Below are 16,904 nucleotides of genomic sequence, written 5' to 3'. Positions count from 1 at the left end.
GGCATTTTAATTTATTTTCATATTGACACATTTGGGACAAACGTTGTTGAGTACATGTTACAGGTCACAGAGGTTTAATTAAATTAGTTTTATCTGCAGCAAGGTTCATCTTTCATCTCAAATTATGGGTGTTTTTTTTAATCATGGAAATTAGGAACCTACATAATGGGCTTTGTGGCTTTTGTGGCCGGAACAATTAGTTGATTACTTAATTAGTTTATGGAAATATGCTAGATTAATGCAGCTATTTCAAACAAAAATACAAACATGCTCTGATCTCAGCCTCTGTTAGGACTTTGTTATACATTGGAGTGAACTGAATATTAATAATCTTTGGTTTTATCACAATATAATTCCTGTCAAAATTCACAAACGATAACATCAGATTGATGCCCACCCAAGTCTTCAGTTAGTGTTAGACCTAAAACCTGCAACAATATTGTTGTGTATCAGGTGATGTCACTTTGTGTTGGTTCTCAGAGTTAAATCTAAGAAATGGTTTCAGTTTGGTGGCTGCTGTAAACACGGACTTTACCGGCATATTCAGCTGCTTTCGTCCCCAGTGGAGTGGCGGTTTAATAAAAGAAGGAGGAACTCTTAACAGGGGTATCTGAAACAGAAAATCTGCTGCGTGTTCCTCACATGACGCTGACTCTGACATTTTCCAGAGCTTTTTACAGTTTAAGGTGCATGTGGTAAGAGGCATTTGACTCTTGGCCACAGAGAAATTGAGCAGCAAATCCTCAGTGATCTCAGTCATTTGTCTGCTTCAACTCTTGAGTGATTGTTTTACTGCCTGCCCTGGACCTATAGGCCTCAAACACACATCTCTGACCTTCTACCATTTGTTAATAGGCATACATTTGGAAATACTTGTGAAAGTAAAGGATGGCAACATAAAGCTTTGATAACCGGTCACCTCCTGTATATTCGGTGAGGCAGTCTTTCCCACTGCACCGTCAGTTAGCTTGGTCACTGTTTGTGTGCTCTTCTGTAGCTCATTTGTCAGTGGACTCTCACAGCTGGTGTTTTGATGTATTGTTTACACAACGGCACACACACACAGATGGAATCGGCAGGACTCGTACTATCCCATGAAAGCTATTTGTTCTATGTTAATTAACTCTTAGTCTTTTTATAGAGCAAAGACTGTTTATATAATTGTTGCATGCTTGGGATTTCCTCATTGATTCATTGTCGTCTCACTTCCTCATTGCTGCATCGCTGCTTTCATAGAGCTGTCGGGCGTCTACTGTGCCGAGTGTGAAGATGGCAGATCATCTGTGAATACAAAAAAAAAGGCAGAAGTGTTCTGGCTGGTATGGCAACGCGCTGTGGTCTGGAAATTTCCATCAGTAGGAGACGCAGCGAGAGGGTGAGGTGGTAACAGATCAATACTAAATCAATAAAGCTCAATGTCGTTGCCTTGCTGAGGTTGGGATCCCAGTTAATCCACGATGCACTGATGCTGCTGTGAATTTGAGCTCCTTGTTGTGTATCACTGTGAGGCAGTGAAAACCCCCTTTTGCACATTTTAGGCCTAAGGAGGACTACAGAGATTTACAGTCACAGTGAGGGATGGGAACTAGGAATTTCATTCTAAATGATACACATCATTGAAATCCTCTGCATCTGAGTTTATCAATATCGTTGTTGTTGTTGCCAGCATTTTATTTTAACCGAAACCTACAACAAGCAGTGATGGCATTTGAAGAATGTCATTTCTTAAACACTCTATGCATGACTGTCACTGCTTTCCAAGCCGAGCAGCAAGGCCGTTACTGAGGTTAAATATCTTATGTTACAGTAACATTAGCATCACACACAGGCAGACTTTTTTTCTTTGACCAAGACAACCTATAAAAAAAACAGTAGTTCAACAGCAGAGTCTATCACTAATAATAACAAATAGATGAGAGAGTTGGACGATACGATGATGATAAGTTTGTCACGGCACTTATACTGTGGTTGTTCTTCCTTTTAACATCTCAAGGTGTTTGCTGGGGGCAGTTCTGCAAATCAGTGAGATGAAACTGTTACTGTATGTAGTATTATTGGATCTTCATGTGATTCTTCCATCTATAGACTTTTTTTTAATTCATTTCTGGCATTTTCAAAATCACAGAAACTTTTCACAATGAATCTCAAAGCTGTGACGATTCGATTAAATCTATTCAACACAATAACAGTGTGAAGGTTAAAAATGAAGACAAGGGCCACATATTCGTCATTGAACATAAAAACAGTTATATGGAGTCAATTACAGGGTAAGTCCTGTCAACAAAAAACATTTAAATGTCAAAAAGATTAGAGAAGGACACTCAAGATAACAGAGCGTGTGTTATACAATCTACTTTGTCTTAGATGTTTCACTGCGTTGAACTTCAACATTGCTAATGGAGTGATATTTACACGAGGATAAGGACTTTATTTAAAGGTCAAATGCTGTCTAAAAAAGGCTGTTTGGTCAATTGTGAGGTCCACATGCAAATAAAGTGTATTAACCAGAATTTTCATAAGGGGTTTCATATGAGGAGCTGTTGTGATCAAAACTGTCTATTCTTTGGTATTCGGGACAGTCTCAGTTTCATTGTTTGAGTCGTAAGCGGATAAAAAACTTTGTAGAAAGTAGAACACATATAGGACTGCTCACCCAGATGGAAACCGAGCAAACTTTATGCAAATGCCTCAGACAAAATGCTGCTTTGCCTCCACTCCCACAGTTTGCCAGCACAGAGCTGCACTTGTGTTTCCACTGTAGGCGTTGAAGCTTTTTGCAGTGTCACAGCCCCTCAGGCTGGCAGAGAATGGATCTTATTGTGCTGCTGGCTCCCTTAACAGCACTTGGATGTCATGTAAGCCCCTAGTATTGAATGTTGTGGAGAGTGACATGAAAAGGTTTGAGCAGACTATGATAACCTGGAGAGTATAGTGAAGCAGGGTTAAGACTGGAAGATCACCAGTTCAGGGAAACTCCCTCCTCCTCCTTCAGCAGATGCTATTCAGGAGGGCACTTAACCGAGGCGGTGGAGGTGCGTAGTAGCAGTTAACCATTAGCTGTGGTTGTACCAGGCTGAAACGGTGTGTGTTACTGGGTAGAGTGTAGGTCGCATGACATACAGTATTTCGCTTTAGCTGAATACACTTCAGGGTTTTGTTTTGTTTTTTTAAAAGAGAGACTATAACAACAGATTTTTTTATTGCTAACTTTTTTTGTGATCAATCACCAGTAAACCATGTTTGTTTGTTGGTTACTTTGTTTATTTGTTATGATGAGGATTATGCAAAAAGAACTGAACTGATTTGCATGAGCATTAGTTGATGGATGGGGCAAGAGCCAGGAAGGAAGGCATTCAGCTTTAGGGCACATCCAGCTCAGCATCTATGAATTTGAATTTCTTTTTTTTCTTTTTTTACCTCTGAAGTCTGGTGCGTGTTGTCTGACATTTGCTTTTGTGGAGATCTTCACTGTGAGTGTGTTTTTTTAATTTAATTTATTTTAGTCATGTTGCATTTTCTGTCCAGCCAACAGAGCCAAACCTCAGACTCAACTCGATTCAATTTAAAAAATACAACTAAAGGAAGGAAATCTCATCCGCCAAGAATCTAGGATTAATGTTTGACAGTTTTCATTAAAAATGCAAACTATTACTTAATTATTAAAATAATTGCAATTTCATTTTCTGCTGATCGGCTAATTAATTGTTTTTCAGCTCCAGTCTGAGTTTCATAGAATAATCCTGTTGAAAGGATGACCCAGTGGTTTGACAAGCCCCCCTTTTCCCTTTTGTTCCTTTTCAACTTCCACCTTGTGATGTGAAAAAAATCATTCATTTTGTTGTATGCTCCGCTCCCTGCACCATCCAAATAAATAAGAGGAAAATTCAGCTAGTTTTTGCCAGGGTAAGAGATAACAAGGCCTGAAAAAGCCCACGTCCCCTGAAGACATGTGCTTATTAATTTATCTCCGACAGGGCAAGGCTGGGAGGAGCAGCTAAACTAGGCTAGGACACTGAACTGCTGTCACTGATTCAAGGGCAAACACCAGCTTCACAGCTTCTGCTCTTTCTCCCAGGCTCTGTCTCTCCTTACCTGACTTGCTCTCTCTTTCACTTTCTTTTCTCCCTGCTGCTTTTGCTTTAATCTTCCTCTGCTATTCTCTCCTCCGTTACGTTGCCTCTCCTCCTTTATTCCTCCATCCATCTGCATCCTTGCCTTCCAGCCTGACCGAACCTGCTGAAGTCTGCCTGCACAAAACACAACCATTATTACCAACAAACACTCACCCTCAGAGCTGTATCAAGGAAGGTATCAAAGACAATTTGTGTGCTAAAATTTATAATAATTCATAATTTGTTTCCTCATTCTATCTCTGCATCTGAAATTACCTTGTTTTCTATTACTAAATGACAGAATGAATTCTGCTCATGCCTAAATGTCTCAATTAGAGGTAATTTTAGTAAATGAGAGTTATGGAAGCACAGCGACTGTTTTCGACTGTATTACTATCGAGTCACTGTATTTATTGACTGTGTTGTGTTATTGCCACAGGCTCCTTCTCATGCAGTTGATGCTGCATTAGGTGCCATGTGTTATTGCTACCATTGATTTGTTCTCATAATCCTACCTTGAATTATGTATTTACATTAAAAAAAAAAGATTTAACATTACAAATTGATTTATCGGTGTATCAGATGATTAATTCATGATGAGAAAGCATAGTTTTTGGCATACAAATTATTATATTTTGTAGCCCTGATCCTCTGCAGCTCAATAATATCTCTTTCTATCTGCTTACTGCCTATCACATGTGAGTTTGTTCCAGGCAACCGACTAAAAGCAAATAAGACAGCACTGATGAGATTACATGTATCTGAGAGGATTTTGGAAACGGTACAGATAGACATGCAAATGGACAGATTACAAGGAAAGTAGAGACTGTTGAGCTAAGTAAACACAAAAAAGCAGATATAATATCGTGCACATCCAACCCAGTTGTGCACTGGTGCAGGAGAAAGGTTGTACATGTTTTAAATACGCCTGCTACTGTCTGTTCGTCAGGACGTTACGGTTTCTCCATATATGGTCTTTGGTGTTGGGTGGCATTTTGTATGGTTGGTTTGGTTTGTTGTGCCGGGGCCATGTGGGTTGAACTGTTGCATCACCAAACACATTTGGAAACTCAGCTCCTCTAAGTAAACTGACAGATACATAGATAATTAGGTAGACAAGCGAGGTAAGAACTGTTTGGCTGGCAGACAGACAGACAGACTGTGATAGATTGACCCAGATTCGGAGGACGCTCATGTTATGCGTCTACGTTCTTGAATTCTGACTCGTCTCATACAGTTGTTAGGTTAGCAGAGTTCAAGATATTCAAGTCAATCCTGGTTTGCACCTCCTGCTCGTTCTAGTTTCCATATTCATTAAAGAGGAACTATGCAAGATTCACACCTTATACAGCTTCGGAGGGTTAGTGGTCCGTTTTGACGGCAGTGAAAATATACACTCTGAATCTGTAGGGGGAGCTCTGTGGAGAAAAAGAGCCACCAAAACAGTGAGAAAGTGACCAGACTTGCAGAGTTCTCCTTTCATATGAGAATTTGCTGCTTGTTTTCATCCTCTGTGATAGCAGGAAAATGTGTTCTGATAATACTAATGGTGCATTAGAAAGAGGAGTTTTACAAATATTATCTAGTACCTTAGAGATGAAGTGATTAATTGATTAATAGAAAAGGTTATTGGCACATTATTCAACCATGAAAATGATGATTAGTTGCAGCCATAATTGAAATACATAGGCCTCATCAGATTTATTGGATCCATTTAAACAGCACTTATGAAATCTCACTGGTTGTTTTGGTTAGTAGTAGGAAACTACAAAGTTTACATTTTCTTCAGTCTAACTCAGTGGTTCCCAACCTTTTTTGGCTCATGACCCCATTTTGACATCACAAATTTCAAATGATCACGTCTGTCAATCAAGATGCGCCAGCTCGCATATTTTTATATGCTGCAGTGCATTTTATTTGGACTTGATTTTTATTCAAGTGAAAGTATAGAATACAGTTGTTTAAAATTGTATGTGGCATTTTTAATCATACATTTAAAAATAATAATAATTCGTTAAATAATATTTTTATTAGTAATTTCTTTTATCAATTATTAGACATTCCAGGCGACCCCAAGGTTGAAAAACACTGGTCTAACTTGTAACTCTCTTGATGCTACTACGCCTGTTGGCTACACTTACTGTTGACCTTAGCATCAGCATTGCTCACCTCAGTCCTCACCTCTGTCCTTCAGCCGGGGGTGAGGACTGTCTGACAACAGGTCTAATCATTATAGCAGACGGTTTAAAATGTGCACAGGCAGGTTTCAGGTCAACTTATATGCCTTACCTCAGGGTTTGGTAGGTGAATGTGTGTGTGTGTGTGTGTGTGTGTGTGTGTGTTTGTGGGTTTCAACAGGATGTGCATAAAGGAAGACTGTAGACCACAGGTTTTCATTTGCGAACAGTTTGTGCCTCGAGTCCCCATCCCCCATCATCAACCAGTGTTTTGTATACAACAGACTGATACAGCTGTGTGGAGGGTTGATGCACAGCCATGAGCACTCAAGCCACTCGGATCAACATGAAACGCCGGCTTATTCTTAGATTTCCTGTTGTACAGGTTCTTGCAAAATGGCTAAACGTCACAGATGGCAAAGAGAGGCCAAACGCTGGTAGAAAATTAACACAATTTCCACACGGTGACACATTATCAGAAGAATGCATTGTAGAGCAGCAACATATTTCAACATATTCCAGTGTGTAGGAAGATACTTTTTTGAACAATACAACACACTTCAGCTTGTGTATCACTTATACACTCAGGTCCTCTGTCACTTTCGTGGAAGTATTTAATATTTCCTTCAGTAATTTACATTTTTAAAGGGATAGTTCATCCAACATTCAAATTTCACTCATTATTGTATACTCATCCTCATGTCGACTAAGGGTTGGAAGAAGTTTCAGCGCCATCCGTGCCTTCTTGGAGTTACAGCGGGGCTCCGCGCAGCAGTGCATGTCCATATGACGGTTGCGAACGGGGCTCACTTTTCGCCGTCCAAAAAGACACACAAAAAACCGCCATATGGACATGCAGTGCTGCGCGGACCCCCCCTGTAACTCCAAGAAGGCACGGATGGCTCTGAAACTTCTCCCAACCCTTAGTCGACATGAGGGTGAGTAGATAATGAGTGACATTTGAATTTTGGGTGAACTATCCCTTTTAGTCCGCATTTCTTTGTCTTTTAGGTTTTTCATCCTCTGTGACAGTTGTAAACCTTCCCTAATAAAACTACGGGCGTGGCTCTGAACATATTTTCACTTGTCATTCCTCAGTGGCAGTAAGACGCAGCAGGTTCAGCTCGGCCAACAAAACATGTTGACGGATGATTAACTTTAAAAGAGGCGTTACACCTGTCTCCATTCAAAGACAAAGCCATTACCCAACACCGAATATGTTATTGTCTAGCCCTCAAATATTATATCACCCGCCCTTTTCAAATATAATTACCTGTTCAGTCTTCAGCTTTTTGAATCACTGTTTAATCACCTCTGATTATATAATCAGTGATTTATAAGTATGAATTGGATATCTCAAGGATTTAGGCTGTTGTTTGGCAAAACAAGCTAACTGAAGATATCGCCGACTTGTTAACTTTCGTCTTCTTTTGCTTTATGGACCAAACAATTAATCACCAATGAAAACAATCAGTAGTTTCAGTCCTAATCAGGTCTTTGTTTCTGTTGGTGGGATTTTATCTGCATGTGGGAGCCAAGTCAGGTCATGAATTGTTATTATCTGACTTAAACATGTGACATGTCATTTTTCTTTCTAATCTGTGACAAAAAAAAAACAGCCGCAAGTCACATGTCCAGTGATTGATGGACGAGATTTGTATCAGTTTGTTTCTGTGCTCATGTGAACACACGCCACACTTGAACATATCTGCATACCACTTTGTTTGTCCCTGTGTGTTTGTGTTGTTTTTGTGGGCGTGTGCGCATATTTGAATGGGACAGGTTGTGCCCATACTGCTGAGTATAAAGAAGTTGTGCGTTTCGTTGTCAAGATCCACAGGTGAGGAATTGACCGGATAAGTCGACTGTAGAGTGCAATGCACGGCGAGGCAGCAGGCGTTCACTTTCTCTCTGATGGTTTTGTGGACATTTAGGGCAGAAGGCAGAGTTCACTGGGTTCCTCTATTGCTCAGAGGTATTTTTCTGCTTGTTTTACCTTCTAAGATTTTAAGCAAACAGACTCACTCGCCCGCAGATCAGGGTGTCTTTTATGACCAAAGAATATTTTCTCTTCTCTTTTTAGGTTTTAACTTGTGCAGTGAATATAATCAGACAGGATTCATTCTGTTAAGCTCTTTTATTTTCACTCCCCACGGGTTCGTCGGCTTTGACGCAAGAATCTGATCAGTTTTACCTTCTGAAGAGGATTCCTGCTGTCCGACCTCTCTCCCTCTCTCTCCCTCTCTCTCCCTCTCTCTGACCCTGGCTCTGTGGCCAGTGATGACAGACTATGCAAGTTTAACAGCTTTGATCTCATTTATTTTTGGCCTTTCATAACATGATGCAAGTTTGAGGAAATTTTCTGATTTATTTATGACACGTTGTGAATATTTCATCTTCCTGTTGGTCCTGCACTTTGTTTTGATGGAACTGAGGCTTCCGGCGGATCGTGGATCAATCATAATGGGTTTTTTTTGTTCTCAAACGTGTTGCATATAAAAATTGTCTTCATGAAATATGAACATGCCCTTCCATTTGTTGATGCACATTTTTGCTTACATTGGCAGTGGCCATTTCAATGATGAATATTTGATATTGAAAGAAAGAGATCTTCCAGCTGAACTTGTGTAATTCAGGACATCAGACTGTGTTTGTGTTGATTTTCTAGTTTCTGTTTTCAGCAGAGAGTTTAACGCCTTGTCTCTCCTAAACACTTTTTGTTTATTCTATTGTTTAGAATATGGACGTGTTTCAAATCCAGTAAATTCACTCACTGATTCAAAAGGACTGGACCTGTGTTTAGGTTAAAGCCTCTCTAAAGCTTACTTTATAAGGTCGGACAGAATTGCAGGTATTAAACCTGTGGCCTTTCTGTTAATGACTGTTTCCTCTGACTGCTACCACGCTGCAAACAGCTGCTGCGGTTTTATCTGTGGAAATGTTCAGGTGCTGCTTTTAGAAACAAACTGAAATCTGATACAGTACACTCATTTAAATTCACTGCTGCTACCTCTGGGGCAGAGGCGGCATTATTTAAAAACTTCCTGCGAAACACGATAGGTGCAGATTTCCAAACATGTCAGTTAGTGTGGTCACATTTCGACCATGTTTTTTAAAAAGTTTTTGTTGTTTCCCGTAGGGATGCAAACAATTAATCGACTATCGATTAATTGTCGATAAGAATTTAATCGATTAAATTAAATTACTTGCAATTAATCGTTTCTTTTCAATGGGAGTTTTACTGTGAAATGTAAACAAGCAAAGCCGACATAATGTAGCGGATCTCTGTGTAAACGTGTGCAGCGCAGCGCACTGCAGCACTCAAGGGAGAGAGGGAGAGGAGGTGAAAAGAGACAACAACACCTGTTGTAGCTTTACGGGACTCAGGCTGTACCATCGCTAACACAGAGACGACCAGTGAGTAACGAGTCAAAAAGCCGCCGACACGGAGCTGCCTGAGGAGTTGTAATGCAGCCTGAACGCAGCTCAAACCGACCCGGTGCCGCAGCACGGCAACCAAGCTTTGATAAACACACCGGATCCGCGCTGGTTTACAGTATCCTTCCGTAGTTTAGCCGGTCGCTACCGGAGCTTAATTTAAAAAAAAAAGAAAAAGAAAAAAAAAGCGCTCGTTGCGGAGCCGCGGAGAACAGCGCGTGTGTCCACTCTGTGTTGGTTTATGTAACTTGAGGGGACAAATGAACCACATATTTATTGTCATGCATTGCTGACCTGGGCATTGTTTCTCATTAAATTAGAAAAACCTTTCCTATCATTCCCCTTTTCCGTTGCATGGTTGAAGGAGACTGGCTCGCATCCACACTCCCACTCCCTCCTGCGCCGACATGTCACCTTAAGTCACATAAACCAGTACGGGTGTGTGGACACAACCACCTATATTGTTGTCAGCGCCTCATCACCGCTGGTGTTTAAAAGGCTCCGTTCTTTCTGCAGTCAGGTTAAAGCGCACATCCGCCGTGTTGGTAAAATAGTCCCTCTATATCAACGGAGGAAACCGTGCTTGAGCAGCTTGGGTTGGAGGTGGTGTGAGTCCGGGACAGCGGGGGACAGAGGAGGGGGAATTAGAGCTTCAGCGCGGTACAGAACAACTGGCCCTAGTGTGAGTGCGCCCTTATCTGTGGCCGCTGCAGCGCCACACGGGCTTTGCCTTTCAGCAATCAAGCGCTGTTTTTGTCAATGTTAAAAACAATAACAGCAACAGCTGTCGGCAGCTGAGATCGCTGTGCCGTCACCATAGAAACGCAAGACGCATTACGGCTCATTAGCAAAATACCTTTCAATGGAAACACCCGCAAATGGCAATTGCACTTTTTCGAAGTTTCAGAAATATCGCTTTTATTTTGCAAAAATCTGTAATGGAAACGCAGCGGTGTCTCTCATCTCATTATGATAGGACTTCAACCTCAGAGCTACGTGCTACTTAAACATTTTCATTGTGCTGTGCTCTTAAAATAAACTAACAAATACTAGTGTAAGTCCATAAGGAATGTTGATCTTAAATTTTCCCCTAAAATTTAGGTTCTCAGGAAAATCGCCGCTTATCAATTAATCGATCATCGATCGATAAGGTCTATCAACTATCGATTAATGAATTACTCGATAATTTGCATCCCTAGTTTCCCGTCTTTCAAGGCTTCGTCTCGGCGTGCCGGATGGCCGCTACGACTGCGGAGGGTTTCATTGTACCTGAGAGTGTAGTTCAGTCGGAGTGGATAGACAATAAAAATCTAATGCACTGTTAGCTGGGTAACTCCATTTGTCTCTTTAATTTTTCGCTCCCTCCTTCTCCCTGGAGTCGTGTAATTGCCACACTGGAGCGGCGGCGGCAATATTATTTCGCCTCTGAAAAATGTACACGATAGAAGCACTGATCAAATGAGGCCCATTTACGAACTAGATCCACAACTTTGAAGGCTTGCCAGCCCAACGAGCCTTCATGTTACAAACCAATCCACCAGAACCATGCACTTGTATTCACTCTTGCATGTTCTTGATTGACAAAGTGCCCTCTCATTGAATTTTGTCTGAATGTGGCTTTCTGCCATCTTTTTGTTTAATTTCCCTCCTTTCTTTGCTCCCATTCACCTCTCTCTCTCTCGTTCTCTCTATCTCTCTCCCTCTCTCATCAGCACTGTCTTAACTTTCTCTCTTCCTCCCAACAATGTCCTTCATTGTTGAGCAGGAGGTTGTCAGGCATGATATGTGGGATTAAGACACACGGACCGGCAGAAAGAAACACAGACACAGCTTTTCTAGACTGTTCCATTACCGACCAAATCCTCGCTACAGAGGCCTTTTAGGGTCAGTTTTCCTGGCGGGAGACGAGGCCCAGGTTTGGGAACACTGAGTTCACTAATCTGTGGGTGTCATTGTACTCGTCTGTCTGATAAAGCTCAGATGTGTTGAGCACTGTGGTCTCGTGCTACTTAGGAAACTCAGATTGTTGAGAGCAATAATTCATCATTACGGTAAACAGCATTCAACAAAATGCTGTGGTTTTTCTTATCGACTCCATTGGCTGAGAACAAAATTGTCTGGTTTGTTGTACATTTTTGGTTTTAGTGGTAAAAGGCTCTTAGTAGGATTTTTGTCTAGCTTTTAAAGAGGCTTACACCCTAGCACCAGTTCAGTTCAGGTTTTGGAAAGAATAGAGGCTGAACAATGCCTTCTGAAGGACTCAGCACTCTTTGGGAACAAATCCCAGATTTACTAATGCTAAAGTCGAAGAAAAACCTGAAAATAAAGTTTTATTCTTCAGCCAGCAATGATTACAAATCCTAGAGTAGAACCTTTTTTTCTCTCTCTCTTTGATTCAGCATTAGGAGCAAAAGCACAATATAGTGATGATAAAAATGAATGGAAGTTGCAGATGGAAATATCTGTGAGGATTTGGATATAACATAACAGTTAGTTATTAACAGTTAAAGGAGATCCTTTAAAGGACAATAGGGCACAGATGGGAGTTGAATAAAATCACCTGTATCAGTGGGAGGTGCAGTTTCTTATTTCTCTCAGGTTCACCTGAGTTCACATGTGCTTTTATCCCCATAAAGACACAGTTGTAAATTCAGGACCATGACAAACCAGACTGGTGGAGGTGTGTTATTCATTATTTTGTGTGTGAATCACCTTCTTAAGAAGCTCACTCTGACTTTTAATGTGAAAGTCTCTCTGGATGTCAAACTGGATGTTTTTTTTTTAGTCATTGTGTTGCACCACCACCACAGCTGGGGTTTCAGACCTCATTACAGAAATGTGTGAATTTTTAAGCAAGAATGGATTTAGACCTGAACATGTAACATATTACATAACAATTATAGCTATGTAGTGTAATATAAAACAGTGGCTGTAAATGTTTGACACTGACAGCCACCTTTATGATCCCTCTGATAAATTAACTATTTTTAACCAGCGTCACAGTCACGTCTGCCAAACAAGTAATAACATTCAGGGTCAGGGCAAGGATTTAGCTTTTCATTTCAACTTAAAGACGAGGTTTATTTTAGTGCAAGGGGTAAAAGTCAGTCTGGTATGAGTGTGGATTTTTATTTTTATTTGTGCAAAACAGATTGTTAAAAGTTTGTTATCCCAATTGCAATATTTTTTTTCCGTGAAATGTTTGAGGCATTGCATAGACTGCAGTTTTCAGGTTTTATAGCTTTCATACCATGGCACAGCCTTTTATTTCCAATTGGTAGTTGCCAAAACCCCTTTTTAAAAAGCGCTTGTTAGCTTGTTATTGGCTAGGATTAAATTGGAGCTGTTACTTGGCCATATTAACTGATTGAGCATTGTTTAAGGAGCCTTGGGTGGTGTTGTGATTTGGTGATGAAACTCCTTCAGTATAGACAGATGCTTCCACCAGGTCAGAGCCTCGTGTCCTCTGAGGAGACGACACAGGGGAACAAAAAGAACCGATAGTTTCTCAGCTCAGTGGGGGTTTTTAACTCTTCTCCTGGTCGTCTCCGCTCCTCTTCTCCTCTTGACATGAAGGTGATGCAGGCTGGCTAAGTAGGTCGGACGGCTTGTGTAACACGCTGCACAAGAATGAATGAGAAAGAAAGAAGGGACACAAGAGGGTAAAGGGAAACAGAGTGAGTAACGGCACAGAGTGTAAAGCAGAAAAGCCAAGAATAAGGGAGTTGTTCTGGGAAGAGAACAAATACAAAAAACCCGTCCAGAGCAGCCAGGTGCAGTGTGCATATTAAAGACCACGGTTCCTTTCCAGCTCAGTGCTGCGTGATTTGTCTCAGAAAATGGGCAACAAGACTTAAGACATCTTGATGGAATGGACAAATTAAAACAGTAATTTAGACCAATCAAATTACCGTTTTAGATAATCCGATCTGTCGTTAAACATTGTTAAAGGGATAGTTCACCCACAACTCAAATTTCACTCATTATCTACTCACCCTCCATGTTGACTAAGGGCTGGGAGAATTTCCAGAGTCCTCCGTGCCTTCTCGGAGTTACGGGGGGGTCCGCGCAGCAGTATTTGTCCATATAATGGTTGTGAATGGTGCTCACTTTTCTTCGTTCAAAAAGACACACCAAAGAACATCCAAATACCTCCATAGTGCTTGTCTGTAATGTCCCTCTTGTATTGAAGCCCCGACATGAGAAATTGTTCCGCCGGTGATTTGCACTGACACAGGCAAAGCAGTGAACTGAGACACTGGGAGCTTCCGCTACAAACAAGCTTATATAGACTTATTTAATTTTTTTCTGAACAATTTCTCATGTTGGGGCTTCAATATAAGAGGGACATTACAGACGAGCAGTATGGAGGTATTTGGATGTTTTTTGGTGTCTTTTTGGACGAAGAAAAGTGAGCACCATTTACAACCATTATATGGACAAATACTGCTGCGCGGACCCCCCCGACCCCCGTAACTCAGAGAAGGAACGGAGGACTCTGGAAATTCTCCCAGCCCTTAGTCGACATGAGGGTGAGTAGATAATGAGTGAAATTTCAATTTTGGGAGAACTATCCCTTTAAGCATTTACACAATACGCATAGGGATACGCAAGTAGGGCTGATGTTGGATGGCATTTAGACAACCCCCTCAGCTTCTGTTGCCTTGTCCATCTCCTGTATTTTTCAGTGTCTCTCTGGCTCCGTAACAAACTCTCCAAAGTGGAGCTGTGTTGTTAATATTTTACCACACTCCCATATAGACCAGCGCAGTCGACAGGGGACATGCCTCAAAGGACAGTTTCTCTCTTTACACACACTTGGACACACAAACCAACACAAATTCACCCCTTTTCATCTCAGATACAATCTGAACTACACACACACACACATTCACAAACAAATATAAGTGCACACACTGGATAGCGATTTTTTTTTTCTCAAATGATCGTCTGCTTTGAGCCAGTGCCTCGAAAATCACTGTTGGCGACCTCATGACGTTCACATGCATGGCAACCTAAAGACACGTATGCACACACATTGTCATGTACGTAAGTGGCTGCAGTTAATAGGCACACACACCTCACATAGTCAGATTGAAAGTGACAGATTACCTCAGATGGACATGCACAGACATGTCCACCACACACACACACACATAGAGCACAGCTTTCTAGCCTGTGTCAGTTTAATTATTGTGTTCAGTCCTCCAGCTGACTCTTGGGCAGCCTGACATCTCCAAATAAAGACGATGGATTTAGAGTGAAAATGTGAGGGAATAAATAAAAGGGGGAGACGGGAAGAAGACAAAAGAGAGAGGAGATGGGAGGGAGAGTGTAGAAAAGATGGAAACTGCAGAAATTTCCAAATCTTTCCTTCCTTCAACCTCCTGAAGGAAGTTTTTAATTGCTTGGACTTGATTCTGATATAAGTTTTAGTGTTGTGTTGTGGTTGCCTCTACTTCATGAATCCATGTTTTAATTTTTTGTTGTGCAATTTCTTCCCTTTGTTTGTCTCAGTGGAAACCTGCATCAAATTATGATATGGTTTATTTTTGCTTGATTCTTTGTACTAATCCTTCATGTTGCATTTACCTCCAATTAACTGGGTTCAACAATGTGCAGCCATTAAAAATACAACCTGATAGTGTATTCAAGCCGTAAAGTTTGTATTACTGCTTGTTGCTGAAGTCTTTCAACACTTTTTTGTACTGTCTTCTCGAGAATTGTGCGTACCAAAATCTACAAGCAGAAAACATTTGAGAACAGTTGTTAGCAAATGCTAAAGACATTGTGCATGCGGAGACCTTATCTCTTGCATTATATTAGAATAAAAAAGAACCACCCTGACCTTTTCCTCCTCCTCCTTCTCCCTTTCCTCTCGGTCTTTTCCTCAGTGCAGCTAAAAGAGAATCCTGCTAGAGGGATTAGCGGTCCGTCAATGAGGAACTACCGGCTCATCTTCTGCCACAACCTGAAGCAGCCATAGATGGTTCAGTGGTTCACTGGTCAGGGGAGGAGAAGATAGGACACACTTTCACTGCTTCACGGTGAGTATGCACAGTCACACATACACACACACTGATGTGAATTCACTCTGGGTTCAGTTATGTAGACAAACCGATTATTTTGCTTCCACACTGCAACACATAAATACACGTATCTGTCATATGGTGAGACAGGCACATGCAATACACTCCGCAATATGCACTTTTGTGGAAAGTGCAACAGTTAAACTGTTTTATCTAACATCAGCTGCACAGACTGACAGTGAGATGCTTTACTAAGATAACAGGTGTGCCGTCATCTTTATTCATCACACCGTTGGCCTTTTATGAACAGAAAGACATCACAGTTCACTCTATCTTTTTTATATTTTAATACTAATCAATCACTACAATTTCTTTGAAGTGGCATCTGATCATCTTGAGTGCTTCAACAGTCCAGACTGGGACGTACAGAGAGCACATTGTCTCGACCGCAGCCAAGAATTTCATTTTGTCCGTTGGCCAACTCACAGAATTAACATCAATTAGCCACAACTGAGCAAATCTGCCAGGAACCATTGTTATTGCAGCCCCTCAGAATCAACAGTGACTGGCTGAAAATGTCCCGTCTTATAACTTAGATTTACAGGTGGAAACATTGTCAAGCATTAATCAGAAAATAACACCATTTAAAGCAATTATATTGACATAAAAATCTTAAATAGCTCTAACGGTGCTTTGAATATATCCAAGGCGTTCAAACACTTGGTTTATTCAGCTTAAGCCTTCACATTAGTTCCCTAAAGTGTGAGTAATGCAAATAACTCCACCAGTTATTTACAACTGAACAAAAGCACTCTGAAGGCCATGGAAGAGTACAAAAGTCAAACTAACTCCTTATAAACTCCTCGTTTGGAAAAAGAAAAGCTTCATAGCTTAATTTCATCACGAGCTGACGTGTTTTTGTCATGACATGTAAAACAACTGGTTTAAAACTGGTTATCAATAGCCAGAGCGAGAGCAGGCGTAAACAGCTGACCACTTCAGACGAGTGCGGTCAAGTCTCGCACTCAAAAATCCAGCTCAACTGCCTCAAATTATAGAGTCTGTCCATCTGTCTGTCAACCTGTCTGTCCGTCCGTCCATCTGTCCATCCATCTGCTTGATTTAGTGCAACTTTTGGAGAGAAAAAA

The 16,904-nt window shown here is 41.0% G+C and overlaps 1 protein-coding gene across 5 annotated transcripts in view; it reads left to right on the top strand.

Moving 5' to 3' along the window:
• fam13b (family with sequence similarity 13 member B) overlaps positions 1-16,904 on the top strand; it is an 88,431-nt gene that overhangs the window by 6,201 nt on the left and 65,326 nt on the right. For 3 of the 5 annotated variants that reach the window (XM_083980674.1, XM_083980675.1, XM_083980671.1), the window contains exon 2: positions 15,627-15,774. The gene's annotated coding sequence lies outside the window, so the exon portion shown is untranslated. Of the gene's footprint in view, positions 1-2,943; positions 3,033-15,621; positions 15,775-16,904 lie in introns of those variants that run through there. The other 2 variants (XM_083980673.1, XM_083980672.1) reach the window with 2 other exon arrangements.

This window comes from Trachurus trachurus (genome assembly GCF_905171665.1).
Source record: "Trachurus trachurus genome assembly, chromosome: 10".
Taxonomy (NCBI): domain Eukaryota; kingdom Metazoa; phylum Chordata; class Actinopteri; order Carangiformes; family Carangidae; genus Trachurus; species Trachurus trachurus.
The sequence above is the reverse complement of the archived record's forward strand: the minus strand, read 5'-3'. Positions and strand labels throughout refer to the sequence as shown.